Source organism: Cupressus sempervirens, chromosome 7, assembly GCF_028749045.1.
Source record: "Cupressus sempervirens isolate cs-2001-9-10 chromosome 7, ASM2874904v1, whole genome shotgun sequence".
In the NCBI taxonomy this organism is placed as follows: Eukaryota; Viridiplantae; Streptophyta; class Pinopsida; order Cupressales; family Cupressaceae; genus Cupressus; species Cupressus sempervirens.
The window spans coordinates 541,280,634-541,301,556 of record NC_143124.1 but is presented as its reverse complement, the minus strand read 5'-3'; the positions used below and the strand labels follow the sequence as shown (position 1 = coordinate 541,301,556).

General features: G+C 35.4%; 1 pseudogene; it reads right to left on the bottom strand.

The window, feature by feature from the left end:
- LOC149547906 (E3 ubiquitin-protein ligase SDIR1 pseudogene) overlaps nt 1–20,653 on the bottom strand; it is a 48,966-nt pseudogene extending 28,313 nt beyond the window's left edge.
- Between the last annotated feature and the right edge of the window lie 270 nt (nt 20,654–20,923).

Genomic DNA, 20,923 nt, shown 5'->3' with positions numbered 1-20,923 from the left:
GTGCATGTGCTTAGTTTACAAGTGCATATGATTGTTGCAACACATCTGTGTCATGGGAAAATGCTTGTGTTAAATCTATTAGCGCATATGAGTTTTGTAGCTCTAATGTCATGTTGAATAGTGTATATGATTTATTAATTAATTCTAATGAATCTTCCAATGATTTTGGTACATTAAATAATGCATATCGATAGTTTAAGGGTTTGTCTAATAGTAGATGTCCTGATAGGTATAGTTGAATGTATGTATCATCTCTTAGGATATAGGATATAATCTTGATGTGAAATAGTTTATTTTGGAATCATCCTAGATACTTTTTCACATAACAAAGTAAATGATAGTGAATTTGTGGTTAGCAAGTGATATGCATAATCAATTAGGTAACATTGGATAGATAGAACAAAAAGTGCCCCTCTTAGGATACAAAGTAGGGAAAATTAACGTGTCTTTCTCTAGATATAGAGTGGGACAAATGACAGGTTCAAGATAGAACCATTAGCATGATAGCTAGATGTGTATCTTTTATTGATGTAGGATAATCATGTGATGAAAATTGATGTCATTTTTTAGTTGTTTGATGAAATGGGTGCGTGGGAAAAAGCTCATGGTACGGGGATTGTACCTATGGCCTTTGGAGTCTATTGACAGATTATCAGTGACCAATTGATGTGTGATTGATAGATGTGGGTTCACATACCTTCTGCACTTGCCTTAGTTCTAAGTGAATAGAGGATTATTGATAGTTGTGGCTGAGAAGTGGCACTCAGACCACAACACTTTTCACATGCCCTTAGAGAGATGACAATTACTCTTGAGGATGTATATAGGATCCTTTGTATCCCTACTATTGGGGATTTTGTTTATTATGATCAGAAAATTGATAAGACAACCTTTAGAGATGTATTTGGGGACAATGACGTTGGAGATGATAGTGTGCCTTGGTTCCAGATGCTACAATATGAGCCATTACCTATGGTATTAGCTAGACTGATAGGAGGAGTTTTATTGCTAGATAGGTGTGGGTACACATGTCCAATTAGATGGGGCTGCATTATATAGGATATGATTGATCGACCATAGAGGTTTTCATGGGTAGTTGCATACTAGCCCACTTATATCATTATTTGCATCAGGTAGAGTATGCTAGGGTGACATCATTATCAACAGGTTTAGTCTTGTTATAGATATGGACATGGGACCATCTTCCTATTACTTGGCTGATATGTGTGCATCAACAACCATAGGAGATGTCATATATTTATGTGTATTTAGGTGTGATTTTCCAGTCACATCTGGGCAAGACAGAGTACTAATGACATATACCCTAATGAGGTTATATGGAGACCATATAGGTTTACAGAGCCATGGGTTGAGGATGATGATGAGATGGTGTACTTCTTTTCTCTATGATATCTAGTGGGTTGAGTGCCCAAAATAATAAAAAGATTTTTTTTAGGAGGGTGGTTAGACAATTTGGCCAACAATAGGGAATGTCACAAGGACTAGCACACTATGCTCAGGTGCAAGTAGAGAAGCTAGTATGGGGGCCAAAATTAGAGATGAGGCATGCCATAAGGAATTCATGAAAATGGTAGTGACACCTCAAATATGGGCTTTGAGAGATGGAGATACAAGTGCAGGGATGGAGGGAGATTATGCACAATGGCTATGAGAACATCCATTTCTAAGATATACAGATCTAACAGAGCTAATACCTAGCATTAAGGAGTAGTTGAGAAGAGGGGGGATGGTGATGATGAGGGTGGATGAGGGAGAGGTAGGGCTAGAGGTAGAGCTTGAGGTGGAGCCAGAGTGTGGGGGAGATATGGGGGTTGAGGTCAGGTAGTAGTCTTTCCATATCATAGGATTTTTGTATAGGGCCCAGTGTAGAGAGTGAGGGATGTTGGAGTTGATAGACATAGAGAGGTTTATGAGTGACATGGGGTGGTGATGAGAGGAGGCACATGTAGTGGGGCAACACCGAGCTAGTGAGTAGATGATATGGGTCATGGTAGGACCGAGTAGCTTAGTCAGGCTAGGTTATTAGATGATGTTCAGTTTATCAGATGGCAGAGGCCATGTATTAGGTCCCGATTACAAATGCACAAAGTGCACAACTACAAGGGTAGCCATAGGTGTATCCATAGGTTTTTTTTACACCAAAGAAACTTAGACCAAGTGGGTCATTGGAGGTGGAGACTTGTATTATTGCCATGGAGGTACATGTTGGATTTATGGGGACAGAGATTACCCAGTTGACCAGTATATTGCAAGCATTTATAGCTTCCATGGCATTGAGGCCACCACCACTGTCAAGGATAGATGGGGCTACTATGAGTTAGATGGCCATAGCTATTCCTATGACACAAGCAACACATTCAATAGATCAGGATGAGTGCCCACAGTGATCAGGAACCTCTGGATCAGAGACATATAGATGATGTAAGTGGTGAGAGATAGGGGTGATCTGTGTATCATTTTGTATTGCATATTATGGGCTTGTTAGATGTATCAGTCATGATGATGAACTTGTGATGTATGATCAGTTTGGTGTATGATGATTCAATCTTTGTGATGTATGATGATACCTTTGAGATATGATGATTTGATTGATCTTTTACATGGGTGTTTACATTGTATTTTCTTGGTTTTTGCATTATGGACTTTATAGTATTGATGGAATGATGGATGCATGTGATAGGCATATTTACTTTTATGACAATTATAGATGTGAATGGATGATGATTAATGTAGGTATGTGTATAATTAATATAATGATATGATATGTAGATGATAAATGTATAAATGTAATGTATGAATGTAATGCAATGTAAGAACATGGAAAGGATGAAATGAGAAATAAGAAAAAAAAAATTGACAAAAGGGAATAAAAATGAACATAAAATGTGATGAATGACAATAATGATGTAAAATGAAAAAGTGAAGAAAATAATCAAATGATAATGAATATGAGAATGAAAATGATTAAAAGTGAAAATTTAATGGAAAAAAAAGATAGATTAATGAGAGAAAAATGATATGATGATAATAATGAAATGGAATTAAAATTAAAGATAAAAATAAAATTAATAAAACTAAAAGATTGAACATGGTTGTAGTGAAGTGAAAGTGAAAAACTGAAGGAAATGATAAAAATAAAGAGTAAAGATTTAATGTTTGTTATGCGATGAAGATGGAATAAAAATAAATAGAGATGAAAATGATGAGAAAATGAGACAAGAAAAGTTAAAAGTGGAATGAAAAAAAATATGAAATGATGGAAGAGGGTGGAATGTGAATGATTAAAAATGAAAGGAGTAATAAAAAAATAGAAAAAAGAGTGAAAGTGAAAAATGAAAATGAACTAATGAAATTGTATAAAAAGAAATAAGAATGAGTATGAAATGCACATGATGAAATGTAATAGATGAAATGAGGATGCAATTAGAAAGAGTATAAAAAATTATACTAGGAGGCAAAAAGATATGAAAAGATGTAACTCAACATTTGAGATTTGAAGGTCACAAAGGAACTTCGAGGCATCAATGAGGAGTGTGAAATGAGGATTGCATAGAACATGATTGATAATGACATAAAAAGAAGTGTGAGATAAGGAAACAGTAACTAGCACTTTTGAGATTTGAAGGTTACATAGCACAACAAATGATATGAAAGGTGTGAGGTAATGAGGGAAATAGTGACCAAAACTTTTGAGATTTGAAGGTCACAATGTTGTGCAATATATGATATGAAAGGTGTGAGGTAATGAGGGAAATAGTGACCAAAACTTTTGAGATTCAAAGGTCACATAATGCAATAGGTGGAATGGATATTATGGGATAATGAAGTGTAATGAATGGTGGTGGTGTTGTGATGAAGCAAAGTCCACAAAACTTGAGTGTTTGAAAGCTCACGGGGATGTTGATGTAGTTGTTTGCCATTTGATAGTCATATCTTGGTTTTGTTACCAATTTGTTGATGATCTTGTGTAGGCATGCTAGTGTATTCTCAATTTATGTACCAACCATTTGTTTTTAAGGTACACAAGATGAAATGAAAACTAGATGAATGTAACTAACTGTCACATTTTGTAAAGAGATGCAAATTAAATATCATCATTGAGCTCCTAACTAAAAAGTGACATAGTACAACCACCACTAGCTCAACTATGGTAATATGAATATTGTATCACACCGAGAATTATGACTAAAAATAAATACTATACATGAAAAACATGATAACCATTAAGAATGAAAGCTATTTCCATAGTAAATGAAAAAAAATATGCAAATAGACACATGTTAGATAAAGAACCTCACCTGAGATGTCATGCAAAATTGGTCGAGGTACACTTGGCCTTCCAAACGAGAGGAGGAAATTACAAGTGGACACCAATAATGTATAAAGGCAAAGGATCACTAGATGAGAATAGTGAAAACCAAGAGAAAATACAAGGTCATGGGTTCATCCTAGTACCTCTAGTCAAATACATTATCAAGGTACTAGAAGCTCATGACAATAGAAAAGACATTATTTGTAGACTAGTAGTGTCAACAATTATGTGCAATAGTGTCAATTTTGTTCAATGCTCTATGGATAAAGCCATTGTAGGATTCTGGTAACAAGTCATGGGATGTTCCAACAAAAAGTGTGCAATAGAAAGCATGCTGATTGCATTGGAAGATATGTTTTAGTGGGGATTAGGGCATCGTAATGTCAGAGCAAAGTGGCAAGTGTACCTAGTACTGGTGTGGTGAGTTACATAGGGTGAATGCGTGGCAAGGCTATGTAAAGTGTAGTACACGGTGAGTGATGGCCATAAATAGATGAGCAATGTGCATATGAAAGGAAGAACGATGAAGGGATAGGTAGCACATCTATTGTGAGATCTCATTGTTCGAGAGGCCAAGTAAGTGTGTGTGTGTGTGTGTGTGTGTGTGTGTGTGTGTGTGTGTGTGTGTGTGTGTGTGTGTGTGTGTGTGTGTGTGAAAGCATGTTGAGCTCACTAGATCAATAACAATAAGAGGCAGAGATGGGTGATGTTATTCAAGGAGGATGGGTAAGGAAAGAATGGAGGGAAAAGCATATCCATCATACATCAAGTGAATTGGTGTATCAACCTGAGCTCCAAGCATTAGTTCATGAGTTGGACGAGTCAAGTCATGTAGGGCTGGTGTAAGCACAACCTGGGGGTTCGAGAGTCAGGGTGGAAGAAATTCCTTTGTTAGAATTGATAATGTTGTCAAGGAGTGCAGTGCAAAAGACTTTGTAGGTGGAATTGGGTGCTAATCTAATGATGTAGGTAGAGAGTAGTCCTCTTCGGATGACAAAAAGTGTGTTAGAAGCAACGATAGAGGCAAGCGAGATGGACTCCTTGTGGAAGACGATGGGAAGAACTCAGAGAGCAATAGAGGATGTCAATGTGGGTGAGGTGACAAGTGTAGCAAGTCAGTTGATTAGCCTCAAAATCTTGGGACGAAGGTCAATGAAAGAAGAGATGGGCATATTGAGTGCGATGGAGCCACAACTAGAGGTAGAGGGTGGAGCACAAGTAACAATTGAAGTGGAGGATTTATAGAAAATGCAAAACAAGAAGTCACATTTTTGTTGGGGCTGATGGATAAAGCTCATGAGGATAGAGCACAAACCGAAGTGAGATGACACCAAGTGGTGGTAAATACATAACGAGTGCGAGTGTGATCATTGGAAGTGGAGCTGTTGGGGAATAGTCATGAGCAGAGGAGAATGATGCAAGAATTTGAGTTGAGAAAGCATGGACATAGAGGTTACATAAGTCATTGAGGATGGTGCAAGAAGGTTTAGAAAGTGCACAAAATGAACTAGTGTTACTACAGGTGGAGTAAGAAACTTTTAGGGATGCGGTGTCAAAATGAACATCATTTCATTGTAGCTACAAGAGTGGTTAGCAGCTAGCGATTCAAAGGTGAGGCAGTTGCAAAAATAGTTGAATGAGGTGAAAGTGTATGTGGAGCACTATAGAATGGAGATTGATTAGATATAATAGGAGTGGGATGTGGCTCAATGAATGATCACTATGTCAGATATAAATAAGCTGGTGGATAATGTGTTTGTGGATATGCAAAGGACTATGGAAATACATAGGGAAGCTACCTATTATGTGGGGCTATATTATTAGTTGATCCCATAATAGTGGTGATGAGAGTCCCAATTCATGGATAGATAATTTATACAATTGTTGAAATTGAAACTGTGTAGTGGGGGGTTCCTGATACTAATGGATGTTATTTGGTTGCATGGGGGATCTATGCCATGGGCCTCATCTTTGGGGACTAGGCTAGGGGAAATGTCCCTAGCCAAAAATTCTAATCTACCACCTCCATAAGGGAGGTCAAAATAAGTGATCCACTAGATGTTTTTTTGAATGTAATATTGCTTTTGTTACTGTAATAGAATAAAAAAGTGTGTTATTTGTATGGCAAGCAAAAAGGGCAACTGACACTCATTTCATGTTTGTGAAGAATGTGATTGAAAGTTTGGAATATTTATTGTCATTTTTATTTTTTTAATATTTTTTTGATATCTTTTGGATGTTTTTGGGTTTTTTTGGGAATATGTGGACATTTTTCGAAATTATTGGAAGGTTGTCAATATTCACAAGAGCATGGGCAATGAGATATTTAGAGTAAGATTAACCTTCACTTATATGTGGTAATCGAATGTCGACTTGGGATTTCAATGAAAGATGAGTACAAACTTGTGTGACATTTTGAGAGCAACAATGCACAAGGTGAAAAAAGTAGGAAGTGCTAAACCACAAATTGTGAGAGAGTGTAAAATTCTATGTCTATTGATAGCCTTTATAGACAAGCTTAAGGCCAATGCCAAGATTTTTCTCTAGGGGTGTACCGAGACGAATACTCACGAGGCCTGTGAAAAGGAATTTGGGCCTATAGGAGGTTCTAATGGTCTAAAAAGGCACTAGAGGGGCCTCAAAAAAGGTGTTTGCTCCTAAGAAGGCAAAATGGGGCCTTAAAAAAGGTGCCTTGGCCTAAAAAGATGAAATAAGGCCTTCAAAAAGGTGTTTGGGCCTACAAAGGTGAAACAAGGCCTTCAAAAAGGTGTTTGGTCCTGAAAAGGTAAAATGGGGCCTTGAAAAAGGCATTTGGCCCTAAAAAGGTGTTATGGGGCCCTAAAAAAGGTGCTTTGGGGCCTAAAAATTCATCTAGTGGCCTAAAAGGCACTATTAGAGCCTTGAAAAAGATGTTTGAAGGCCTAAAAAGGTGGGGAAGGCTATTGCAGTCTCTCAAATATATGCTTATTTTGTGCCACTATTGAGTGGCAATGAAAGAGTGTGACAGATATCTATGGCAATCTAAATGGTGTCCAATTGACTAATGAGTCCTGAGATTGTAAGGGCATTTTAGGATAGCATTGATATATTTGTTGAAGGGTGTTGGATCAATTATGGTCTCTGCAATATAAATAAGATTGAAAAAATCATTTGATATCGTTGTGAGAGAGGTAGAGGCAAGGATTCCTTAGCAAGCCAAGTTGTGCCAAATTTTCCAAAGCCCTGAGATATGGTTCAAGACATAACAATGTTGCTTCTTAATCAATTTGATGTGTTTATTTATTCTCTTTGTTGGAAGTAAGAGGGCAAGGATTATACCATAAAATATTTAAATTTTTTTCAATGTAGGGGGCCTCACCATTGATTTCATATAAAACTAGTCAAGGTATGCAAACCTAACTCGAAGGAGCAACAATTATAGACAGACACCAACTTGACATGAATCAACAAATCATTGGATTGAAAAATAGGTCAAATTAAAGACAATATTGGTGGCAAGTTTGTGATTGCTCTTTTTGTTTTTTTTTTTTAAATTTGATTTTTATTTATTTTTAGAGCTTTTGGTGAGGTTTAATAAATTTTTAACTATTTTTGATGTTTTTATTATTATTATTATTTTATGATTTTGTGATTTTGTGATATTTTTTACTATTTTTTTATGATTTTGGATTAGAAGGAGGATGGAAGTGAGATTTTCTGGAATGTGGGTTGTAAAGGCTAAGAGGGAGCTCAGAGAGCTATACTTGGAATAATGGAGGAAAAATGGACTTTTGGGACTACAAATGGAATTAATAAAGGCAAAAATGGATTTTGGAAAATATTGGGAGTGACAGATATTTGAGATGTACACTAATTTTCTTGTAATTCATGTCTATGATATCTTAGAACATAATTAGACTCCATGTTTCCTCTGAGTTTCCCATCTTCCCTTTGTTTCTATTTTGTTGGTTATTGTTGTTGTGAAATGTTTCTAATACTGAGAAACCACGAAACTATAACCCACAAGTGTTTCTCAATTGGATACGTGTAGAATTAATTCAATTATGCTAGGTAGTGTAGAGATACAAAATGAAAAAGGCCACAAACAAGCAAATTTGGCTGAGAGAGTGTTGTTGTAGCCATGTCTTGTTGCATTTTCACATGGAGGGACTTGTGTTATTTAGAAAAGTCCAAAGGTGTTATCTCTCACTCCTTTTATACAAAAGGTGGTATCTCTCGATCCTTTTATACCATTTTTTTGGATGTTTTATAATTTTTTGGATGTTTTTTTTTATATTTTTAGATATGAGGTAGTTCTTCAAGGTTTTAGACATAGAACTGTTTGAGATGGATACTATTAATGGGTTTTGTTAGTCCTTCTCCATCACAATCAAAGAACTTGTAGGTTCTTGTCCCAAAAGATTTTGTGATGATATAAGGGCCAATCTAGTTGGCCTCCCACTTTCCTTTCTTTTCTTGCATTACTTGATTTTTGGGGTTTTCTAAGAGGACTAAATCTCCATTTCAAAAAATATGAGGCTTCACCTTCTTGTTGTAGTGTTTGAATAGTCTATTTTGATACGATTTAAGATGTTCATGTGTTGTGCATTGATGTTCTTCTCAAAATTCTAGTTGTTCTAACCAGACCACTCTATAATCCTCATCTGACATAACATCCTAGAGGTGGACCATCAAAGATGAGATTTCAACCTCTAAAGGGAGAATTATTTCCCTACCATAGACCAAAGAGAAAGGTGTTGCGGCCGAAGGTGTTTGAACACTTGTTCTATATACCCATAAGGCAAGATTTAATTGTAAGTGCCAATCCCTACCGGTGTCATTGACGATTCTTTTGAGGATTTTAATGATGTTTTTGTTGGTGGCCTCTACTTGGCCATTGCAATAAGGATAGTAGATTGACGAAGAATGATGGATGATGTGAAAATTTTCACATAGTTCATCAACTATTTAGTTTTTGAAGTAAAATGCTTTATCTATTAAGATGGAATGAGATATGCCGAACCAAAAAAATGATATGGTTCAGGATAAATCAGGAGATTTGTTTGTCGGTGGAGTTTATGAGCAATGTTTCTTCAAACCATTTGGTAAAATATTCAATTGTTGTAATAATCCATTTATGTCTGTTGAAGGAAGGTGGGTGAATTGCACCAATCAAGTCAAAACCCCACTAATAAAAGGGCCATGGTGTGGCTAATGGGTTGAGTTCCTAGGCTAGAACATGAGTGAGGTTGTCATGGATCTAACACTTCTTACAAGTACTGACATAGTTTATAGAATCCTTTTCCATTTTGGGCTAGAAATAACCCATCCTAAGGAGTTTTTTGGCTAGGGTGAAACCACTAGAATGTGACCCGCAAATACCCACATGAACCTCTTGTAGAGAAATAGTAGACTTGTCAGATTCTAGACATCTAAATAAAGTGCCATCTAGACCTTTCCTATATAATGTATCCGTCACCAATGTGTAACACGAGGTCTGTTAGATAAAGTTTTATTTTTTCTTTCGGGATAAGTTAGAGGGCATAATGTTATCTCGCAAGTAGGTAGAAATGGAATCATACCAAGGGGATTTAGGAATGTCTAAAAGGCAAGTGATATGGGATTTTAGTTGAGTAAATGTAGGTTGAATCACCTCCTCTACTAAGAACTCATATCTTTCTTTTTGATCTGGTAACTTGAATAGAGGCCAAAGTAGCCATAGCATCAACACTCCTATTCTTGTCTCTAAGAATATTCTCGAATGTGATGTGAACATAGAAAGCCTTGAGAGTATCAACCAAGTGTTTATAAGGTAGCAATTTTTCATCTTTCATTTGATACGTGTCATTCACCTGATTGATAACTAGCTAGGAATCTCCATAGACCTCTATTGTTGTGAATTTCCATTCTAAGGCTAATTTAAGACCAAGAACTAAAGCTTCATATTCTACCATATCACTTGTACATGGGAACAATAATTTGTATGACTTTGGTATGGTCATGCCTAGAGGTATGATGAATAGAATGCCGACACCTAAGCCATGATCTGTGTTTGAACTATCGAAGTAGAACTTTTGTGTGACTGGCTCTATCTAGAGGATATGTGTATTTGGAAAATCAGCTAGGATGGGATTAGAGCTTTTTGTAGCTTGTTCCTTTATTGATTTTCTATCAATATAATCAATGTCAAACTCACTTAGGATCATTGCCCATTTAGCTAGCCCTCCTAGTAATGTTGTTTTACTCAAAAGATACTTGAGTGGGTCTATTTTGCCTATGAGTTTTACCTTGTGAGTTAGGAGAGTGGTGTAACTTTTGGGAAGCAAAAACTACTGCCAAACAAGCCTTTTAATGAAAGTGTAGTTTAACTCAGTTGACCTAGGTATGACCAATGTATTAAATAACTTGCTCCTTTCCTTGGTCATTCTCTTGTGCTAAGAGGACTCCTATTGATTTTTCTATCAAAAATGGATATAATAATTAGGGTTTGTGTGACATAGGAGGTACTAAAATGGGTGGACTCATTAGGTAGTTCTTGAGAAGGTCAAAGTTTTCTTGACACTAATTGTCCCATTTAAAAAATATATGTTTGTGAAGGAGATGGGTATAAGGTACACACTTCTCGACTAGTTGAGATATGAATTTGTGAACTAACCGAAGTCACCTCTAGAGGGAGTGTAGCTAGATCAAGTTCTTGGGAGATTGCATGTTAACAATAGTTTGGACCTTTTTAAGGTCTAATTTCTATCCCATTTGTGAGACAATATAACCTAGGAGATTTCTAGATTGTATGCCAAAAGCACATTTCTTAGGATTTAATCTGACTTTGAAGGACTCCAAGCATGTGAATATCTTATCTAAGATTGGTAGATGGTCTTCACGAGTATGAGATTTTTCCAAAGGTCATCTACATAGTCCTTCATAAAGATATACATCGTATCATGGAATATAGTGGTCATAGCCCAATGATATGTAGCATCATATCATTGAATATGGTGGTCATAGCCCAATGATATGTAGCTCTTGCATTTTTAAGGCCAGAGGGCATGGCATTCTAACAAAACATTCCCCATGCACAAGTGAACGTTGTCTTCTCTTGAGCCTTTAGTGTTATTCTAATTTGGTTATAGCCTAAAAACCATCCATGAGGGAGAACATAGAATGTACTATTGTTAAGTCTATGATGGTGTCAATGTTGGGTAATGGAAAATCACATTTGGGACATGCTTTTTGGACATCCCGAAAGTCAATGCAGATACATATGCTACTATCCTTCTTGGAAATGAGCACAATGTTTGAGATCCATGAAGCACAGGCCAATGGCCTAATGAAGTTCATGTGAAGTAACCTTTCTAGCTCTATTTTGACCAATAATGCTATGTGTGGATGCATTTTTCTAGAGTTTTTGTTTGATTGGCTTGGCATCTAGAGAAATGTTGAGATGATGAAGGATTATATTAGGATCTAACCCTAACATATCAGCATAGGACCGTACAAAATTAATTTGTCTATCTTTGAAGAAGAGAATAAATTTTCTTTCTTCTAGAGTCAATGACTGTGCCAAGTGGATGATTCTAGGTTCTTGCTCTATTTCAATATTAACTTTGTCTATGGGCTCAATTAGGATCGATGACCTCTCTTTTGAATATTTAGGGAAAGGATCAATTATCTCATCTTTAGGTGCCAAAATTGTGTTTTCACCACCAGATGCATCACTTCTATTTGTTTTTATTTTTATCCAAACTTGCCACAACATGTTTTGGGTTATTGAACATGTGAAGTGTTAGTATTCTATTCATATGAATGAGATGATTGATACTAGACCCATCCATTGGTGTTTCTTTTGGTCCTAGTTTCAGAGATGGTTTAACTACATTAAGGTATACACAAATTTCGTAGTCAATGTCAAAGTTGGGAATGTAATGAGACTTGGTTATATCCCAATCAATAAGCTTGGGATGGATCAAGGATAATAGATTGGGATATGGATATGGATTGACTTGGCTTGAGGACATAACCTCATTTGGTGATTCGTACATTGTATTTGTCAAGTCTATAATGTGCGCTTCTTCTAAATTATCTAAGAAACTAGAGGTGTCAAACTACTCATTTTCCTCATGTTTAATTTCTACCAAAAAGAAATCTAGAAATAAGGTTTGAAACTTGAATTCTTCATTTGGTGCACCATCACTCTAGGGAGTGAGGCTGGGTGTCTATTCTATATCTACTTCTGAATTAGTCTGTCATGAATTGGCTCTATGTAGTGAAAGGGAGTTTGAGCTAGAGGAAAACTCTCATGTTGTTATAGTGCTCTATGGAGGAATGTGAATTACATCACATTCTTTATCATGAGTAGATTCCTTAGAAAATGAATCAAAATCTCATTTGATAGAGCCATTATCATCTTCATCATTGACAACATCCACAAATATTTCTTTTGCCATATATAAATTAGGGATGGATAGGTTTATATCCTTAAGATGAAATGTGCCCTGATCTACAATGTCCTTCTCTTTTGGTACCCAAAAGAAAGTGGAGGAGGAGGAATCTCTACATCTATGTTGTGAGCTATCAAGGTTTGGGGGCTGAAAATAAGTTGGAAAACCTTCATTTTTTTGTTCTGAATAACACACACTTATTTTCAATTTTTTGGCTTTGAATTGTGTTGTTAGCAGTTTGACAATACCCTTACCCCTTCCCAAAGGACCACCCCCTTGGTAAACCATCTTTTTCATCAACTCATAACCTTTTCCAAAAAGGTGAGGGGATATATTAGCATGGTATCTTATCTCATTTTCTTCTTTTGTTATGCTTGTAGACATACCACTTTCTTTAACAAAGTGTCCATTGTAAGTGTTCTTTGTAGGTGGTCTACCATGCGATTTGGGAGATGATGGTGGGTCAAACAAAAAAGTTGAGTAGTCACCTTCTCCCTTGTGTTGCAATTTGTATTTTCAACTGAATTCTTTCATTAAGCAATCCATTTTCTCATAATGTCTCTATTGAGAGTCTCTTAATGATAGTGATGATGGAATGGAAGAACTAGAACAACCTACTTTCTCTTTTCCCTTAGTAATTATGGATAAGAGGTTACTGCTTTGGCTGGTGGAGCTTGAGGCTTCTACTGATGTAGATTGGATAGCATTTCTTGTTGAGATGGGGACTTCTTCCCTGTTGTGAGGAACAAGGGAGTTACAATATTGTGTATAGTTTTGGTCCTCAGGTATGGTTACCTCTTGGCCCATGTATGGAAATTTTATGCACTAGTGATATGTGGAAGGGACTACATGAATATCATGGATCTATGGCCTACCTAATAAGATGTTGTAGGCAAGCTTCAAGTCTAGAACTTGAGAGGCAATTTTTTTTATAACTGGACCAACCCTTATGAGTAAAATTACCATTCCTTTAGAAGATCTCTCTTCATGATCATAAGCTTTAGTTGTGATCTTTTTCTTAGGATCAAGAACATCCTTAGTATATCCTAGTACTTTTACTAGGTTTATTGTGCAAATATTTAGACCTGGCCCACTATCAACAAAGGCTCTCTTCACTCTGTTCCTATTTATGAAGACTTCAATGTGCAATGGGGAGTTTTGAGGATGAGTGAAGGACATGTCATCCTATGACAAGAAGTATACACAGTGAGGGGTAACAAGGTTGCTCACCATATTTTGGAATATATTTACATCAAGGTCATTAGGCACTAAAGCTTTGGTGACTATCACCTTATGTTCTAGGAGTATTTGCAATAATTCAAAATGGAAATATGGGTAAGAGTTTTCAATAGTTGATTGACCAGAATATATTTGGGTATAGTGGAACTTTTTTTGTCCTATTCTAAACTAGCGGTTTCCCTTGATAGAACCACTATAGAGGCTTGGCCTTAGGTGATGACATTCAAGGCTTATTTATTATTATAATCTTTGACCACGATGACATTGACAGTGTCATCAAATCATGAGATCATGTTAATTGTGTTTTCATAATTATGAGAGTAGTTGACTTTGTCATTAGAGGACGTTGGCTAGTTACTTTTGGAAGACTTTCTTTTCTCATGATTCATGAAAGGATTTTTAAAATTTGTGTGATCCTCATTATTATGAAGATTGTGTACTTCAATCATCTCATCATCAATTAATTTTTGGATGGCTCCTTTAAGAACATAGAAATTATTCATGAGGTGTCCTCTGTTTTGATGATAAGTGCAAAAGTGTTTATCATTCCACCAGCATGGTTTGACTTGTGGCTAATATGATTTAGATTCTAGTAGCATGATAAACTCATTAGCCAAGAGCATCTGTAAATCCCTTTTGTATTTCTCGCCAATGGGTATGTTGGTGGACTTGTATCCTCTTGGGGAGGAGCTTGGTTGTATGCTACTTGTTGATTGGAATTGTTTGATGTTGGAGGAGTAGTTGTATTTTGTCAATAGAGCAAACAAATGTTATCTTATTTTGGTGGGTCTTGGTGAGTATGTACATTGGTATTATTGACAGTTGGGTATGATTGATTTGGATAGGGGTGAGGTTGTGGTTTAACGTGATTGGCTTCCACTACCTCATCATTTATCATGTTTTTATTATTGTTCCTCCACCAAAAAAGTTCTTGGTCATTTGATCAGTTGGATGAGTTATGTGGTTACAAGGAGCTACTTGAGAAACCTTTGCCATCTTTAGATAGCTTAATAATGCCATTTCTTAATAGGGTTTCTTCCACTTTAGCTATATTTTCTAAAGTCATTTTAAAGTCTTTTGGACCTTGGATCTCTAGCTAGAAATTTATGGGTTTAGATAGGCTATTGATGAAAATGTTAGTTTTCTCCTTGTTTGAGATATCTAGATGATACTTGGCAAAGGTATGTCTCCATCTCTATAAAAATACCTTGAAGGATTCTCCTGGGAGTTGTTTTGTATTTCATAAGTCGATCATGGTAACCTCCCTTTCGATGTTGTATGAGTATTGTGTGATGAAAACTAAAGCTAGTTGGTCGAATGACTTGATATTAGAGGGGTGTTTAGAGAACCATTCCATGGCTTATCCCACCAAACTCCTAGGGAATAGTCACACGAGGTAGGTCATATCATGAAAAAAATCCCATACTTAAAGTATAGGATTGCTAGAGATGATCTTAAGGATCTAATATACCAAACTATTTGTCATATTTTGGTATTTGCATGTTCTATGGAAAAGGTGTCAAGATAATGCTTTTGTCAAATGAGAGAGGGCATACCTTCTCGAGGCTAAATTCAACTAGTTGGACATTTTCCCATTTCATTCTCTTCATTTCTAATTGTAGGTCTTGGAGTTTTTTAGTGACAACCTCTAGGGGTGATTCTTCTTGTTCTCCCTAAGGTTTGATACATCAAAGTCATATGGTAATTTTGTACCTTATTGTGCCAATGATAGCAAGTAATGTTATTTATGTTGTTCGAGTATCTTTTCCATTATGTCAATGAGTTCAAGATTTTTGTAATCCTCAATCTTAGTTTCAAGGCTATTTTTGTCTCATATTTGAGAGGAACCCATTTTTATGGAGGGTTCTGGGTTTTGTTGTTTGAACAAGGGTGATTCATTGATAATGGTGGTTGATAAGCAATCAATGGGTGTAACAAGCTCAATGATATTCAAATATTGGGTAGATTTGATAGTTCATTTCGCTATTTTGGCACTTACATGCATAGGCGATCTTTTAGGTTCCTTTTGTTTTGCAGCTACATTAGTTTTACATAGTGGCATAAGACACAGATGAGACCCCTTTAATTATTTTTCATTTCAATAATATAAAGATCATATTTAGACCAAAATGTGTTGGAACATCAAGTTATGTTTCAAAAAGGTGTTCAGTGATGTTGGTGATGATAAGACTCAATTTTGTGAAGTCAAGTACGAGACATATGTGTGTTTTTATTTGTTTCTAACTTGACATACGAAGTTGAGATAACAATAGCTATGGGATAAGAGTTCCTATGTAGGGTTGGAAAATTGTTTTCTTTAAAGATGTTGGTTATTTTAAGGATTCCTCAATTTTTCAAGATGTTAATGAAGAAAAAGGGTATCCAAATCTGCTATCTTTTTATGGGTATTTTGTGCATAGATAGCCTCTATTTTGAAATTTCTCTCATATGCATTGTTTAAATGCATATATGCACTATTTCACTATTTGTATACGTCATTTTATACTATGCCAGGCACTCTTCTGTAGGGTAAAAATGTTGTTTTAAATGTAGATGCACTATTTTATTCTTCAAATGTGTTGTTTCACTTATCAAATGAACTAGTATAGGATTCAAATGTATTATAGAATCAATCAGAAGCATAGCTTTAGGTATTATATGTGTTATTATGGGGTATACAATAATGTTTGTGTTTAGTTTAGTGTTGGTTTGTAGTTGTGTTTGAATTGGCTTGTAAGGGTTGGAGTCTGGAGTTAATTAACATGTAATAAAGTAGACACATGCAAGCACAACAATAGTAGAAATGACAATTAAATAATCTTGCACACGCCTAGAAAATGAAATAAAATGGCTTTCTGATAAAGGCTTGCTAAGGCTATTGACTATGAGGTTTTAGTATTTAACCAATAGTGTTTGAATTCACCTCTCTTGTAATAGAGAGCTTCCCACCAATGCATAGGAGGTTTGGCACAATCTCTTGCAAGACTACTAGAGGAAGGCTATGTTTCAAACATGATTGACTTACATTTAATTAGGAATGCAAGATGGAAGGCTTTCCCTTTCACCAACCTTGCTAATGCAAATCTTGGGAGGTAGTCTTTCTACGGCTGAATAGTCTACCTAGTGAAAATTGAGAGAAATAGAAATAGAAAGCAGGTTTGGGAATTTGATCACCCTAAAAGAGTGAGAGCATATCCCTACTACTCTGATCTCTCAAACATGACAAATAATATTATTTAGTTATAAGCCTTTAACTATGGATGACAAGAGGCTCCTATTTATTCTACATGTTTGTTCAGTGCCAGATTAATTTCTATTGACCCTTACAAGAGGTTTGGCATTCTAATCAACTTAGTGAGTTGAGAGCATAGGTCTACTTCCAAATAGATCAGATAAATCAAGTTTCTTACTTAAGCTAGGTTATAAACTTTGAAATGTCATAATCTAATTGACAAGGGTTTAGGCCTACCTAATTCAATGCTAGCAAAAACTAGGTGCATTTTTTATTATCTTCATTCCCTTCTTGCAATTTTAGTGGTCTAGGAGTTCATGTCTAGTCTAGAAGAGACCTGTAAACAACCAACAATCAAATCTACAAGTTAGATATGGCAGTTTATAGCTCTGATTAGATGTGCTACAAAAAATTACATATGCACTACAAAAATGTGTAAAAGTGTTATAATATTAGTTAGAAGCACTAACTAAACATGCAGATGTGCTATAAGATCTAGTAAATGCACCATAAAATAATGTAGATGCATTATAGATCAATTTAAATGCATTACAAAACACTTCAAATGCATCATAAAACAATGTAAAGCATTAAAACAATGTTTAGAAGCATGAAAATGTCTAGAAAATCTTAGATCTAGTCTTCATGAGCTCGAGAATGTCTTTGATAGGTTGATGTTCCTATTATGAGTCTTCCCAATTTTTGTAAAACCTATAACAAGTTAGATCTACAAAAGAAACAAGAGTAATACCTAGATTTACAAGAAAAATCAAAGAATAGAATGAAAAGAATAACAATGAGGCTCTAGAATGAAGCCCATGGTGGGCGCCAATTTGTATATGTTGGAATCATGTATTCATGAGACCTTAGAGAAGAAGGCAATCAAAATAACAATGATCTCATCTAGACCCAAGAAATCACTATTAAACAAAGACTCCATGAACATTTCATGTTTCCCTAACTATAACTACTAAAATTTCTCTTAGATTAGCATCTTAGTGATAGTTCTAAAATGGGAGTATGCTATAAATGCAGATCTACAAAAGTCTATGCTAGATCTATATGAAAATGTGGATTGTATGAAGATAATAACACTAAAATACTAGAATATGTTCATGCATCAGACTAAAAACAATGCCAAATGATGCTAGATAAATACTAGAATGGTGCTAAAATGACACTAAAATGACATTAATTCTCTATAATAACAATGCTAAATGATAGCTCTACATATGCCTATAGTGCAAATGCATAAAACTTAGGTCTCCTTTGCTCTTGATTTTCCCTCCTATATATATGATTTTAGGAGGGGGTTGGGGTAAGGATCAGGAGTTTACTTTTCACTAGAGGGTAATGGTGAAACTGGAAATATCTCATTAGCCACCAAGAGGAAAAGTCCAATAGACTTAGTTTGTAAGGATAAATGAGGATTTTTCAATTCTTTCAATTTCGAGAAGGAGGATTTTCACTTTTGAGAGGATAAATGACTTTTATTGATTTATTAAAAAATTTCATTTAATTTCAAATTTTGTCTTTACCTTTTTCCTTTTTTATTTCATTTTATGATTTTATGATTTTTTTTTCATATTTTTAAAATGACTTTGGTCCTTTAAGATTTGATAGGTGATTGATTGATTTAATCACTTGAATGACTTTATGTTACTATTGATTTGAAAGTCTATTATTTTCCTCCTTAATCTGATGTTGTCCTTAATTTTCATTGCTTGATCAAAATTCATTTTTTTGTAGGCAAAAGTGGCCAACCACTATAATATTTATATATAGATCTGTTTCAAATAGGTTAACTAGGAAAGAATTAGTAAGAAAACCCAGGATCATCCCTTTTAATTACATCAATATAGTTTCCAAATTTATATTTTTGAACACTATTGTAAATGGTACATAAATACATTAAGGAGTATCAACTACCTCCCATAAATATGCTTTTAATTTTCAAAAACTGATTACCATCACATTTGATGTTCAAATTTACAGATTATCTAGCAAAAAACAAAAAACCAAACACATTTTTCTATTCACTCCTCCATATCATCACAACCACTGGCACCCCTATATACCTTATCAGTCATGTCCATCCTATCTTAGTTACATCCACAATCTATGACACCTTGCACGCATGCAGTCATGCATTCTTTTGAAGCCTAGTTCCTACCATGAGCACTCTTAGGATCCCAACTAGAACACACCATCTCTAATAATTTAGGTGACCATCCAAACAAAAATTCTATTGTGTTATGTGAGGATGATATTGCTGGTACAAATAGAGAATCCCAAGCATTCCTTTCATAAGTCTAAAAAATTTGAAGTCCCCATACTTGGACCCTAACTGTGAAGCAAATTAGAAAACCTTTGCAAATACAAGAGAGCATATCCAACTTTCTCTACTCTCTCTACTAGCTGAAAGCCTAAAGCACAGGAGGTGGCCTGCAGTGAACCTTTCATTTGGGAAGAGCTGCACTTATCAATTTCCTTTTTATGGGCTTGTGAGCCAGCAACTAAAGAAGTAGAGGACATTGCATTTAATCGATAACATTGGAGAGGAATATGGAAACCATATTAGAAGGATATAAGAAATGTGATGCCAAAGAAACCATAAATTCTTCTCCAAGAACTTGACTAATGGCTTACCAAAATGTAGGGGAATGGACAAGAAACATCAAACCAAGCACAACATCGTCCACATGGTGCTATTTGTGATACATTTTGTAGGAAGCAAAGACATCAATCGCTTTTGACATTTTCATATCAAATGAGGAAAGTGCAAACTAGAGCTAGATAAATAATCTACAGAAGTATGCGATGATGAAAGCACTTATTAGTAGATATGAAAAAATCTCTATCTATATAAAATTTATTTATGGTGACAATATGCATTTAGTTTCGTACCAGAAAAGCCATGTGAAAATCGCATGAGATGTGTCCTTTGGAAGGTCTACAACCTATACTTCTAGACATAAGCATAATTGCCCAAATATTTCATATGAAACATAGACAATACTCCTCTTTATTAATAAATTCAGCATATACTAACTATACCAGATCATGCTCAGAGTAATGATGCAGATGCAAGCAAGCTATCATGTCAACTTTTATTGATCATTTAAGAGCATCACATTTTTCAATCATAGAGAATAGGTGTAGTGATGAAAATAACAACCCATCACAACCCAAATTTGAGAGATAATCAACTACTTGGTTACCTTCCTGAAATGCATGTGAGATACAAACATCTTGGCATTCATCTAGAAGCCTCCAGACTTGATTGAAGATATACTTTAATTTCCATGGGTATACTTTTCTATGTATACAAGCATCTATAACTACTGATGAATGTCCTTCAATATGCAAAATTTGATAATTACCTTGCTTAGCTAGAATGAGGCCAGTGAGTAGAGCTTGAACTTCTGCCATGTTACATGTACCGGTAGGTAAAGGGGAAGTTGAGATAGCCACTACTATTCCTTGAGAGTCTCTGATACAAACCCCAAACCAATTTTTTTTGGGTTTCCTCTAGATGCCCCATCGAAATTCAATTTCCAAAATCCCTCAGATGAGGATCTCCAATAAATCTTCATTCAAGATATAGAAGATGATGATATGTTATTAATTTTCCAACCATTGGGAATGATTAACTGCCTCCAATTTTGAATCACTTTAGAGTCCCATGAAGTAACAATAGGA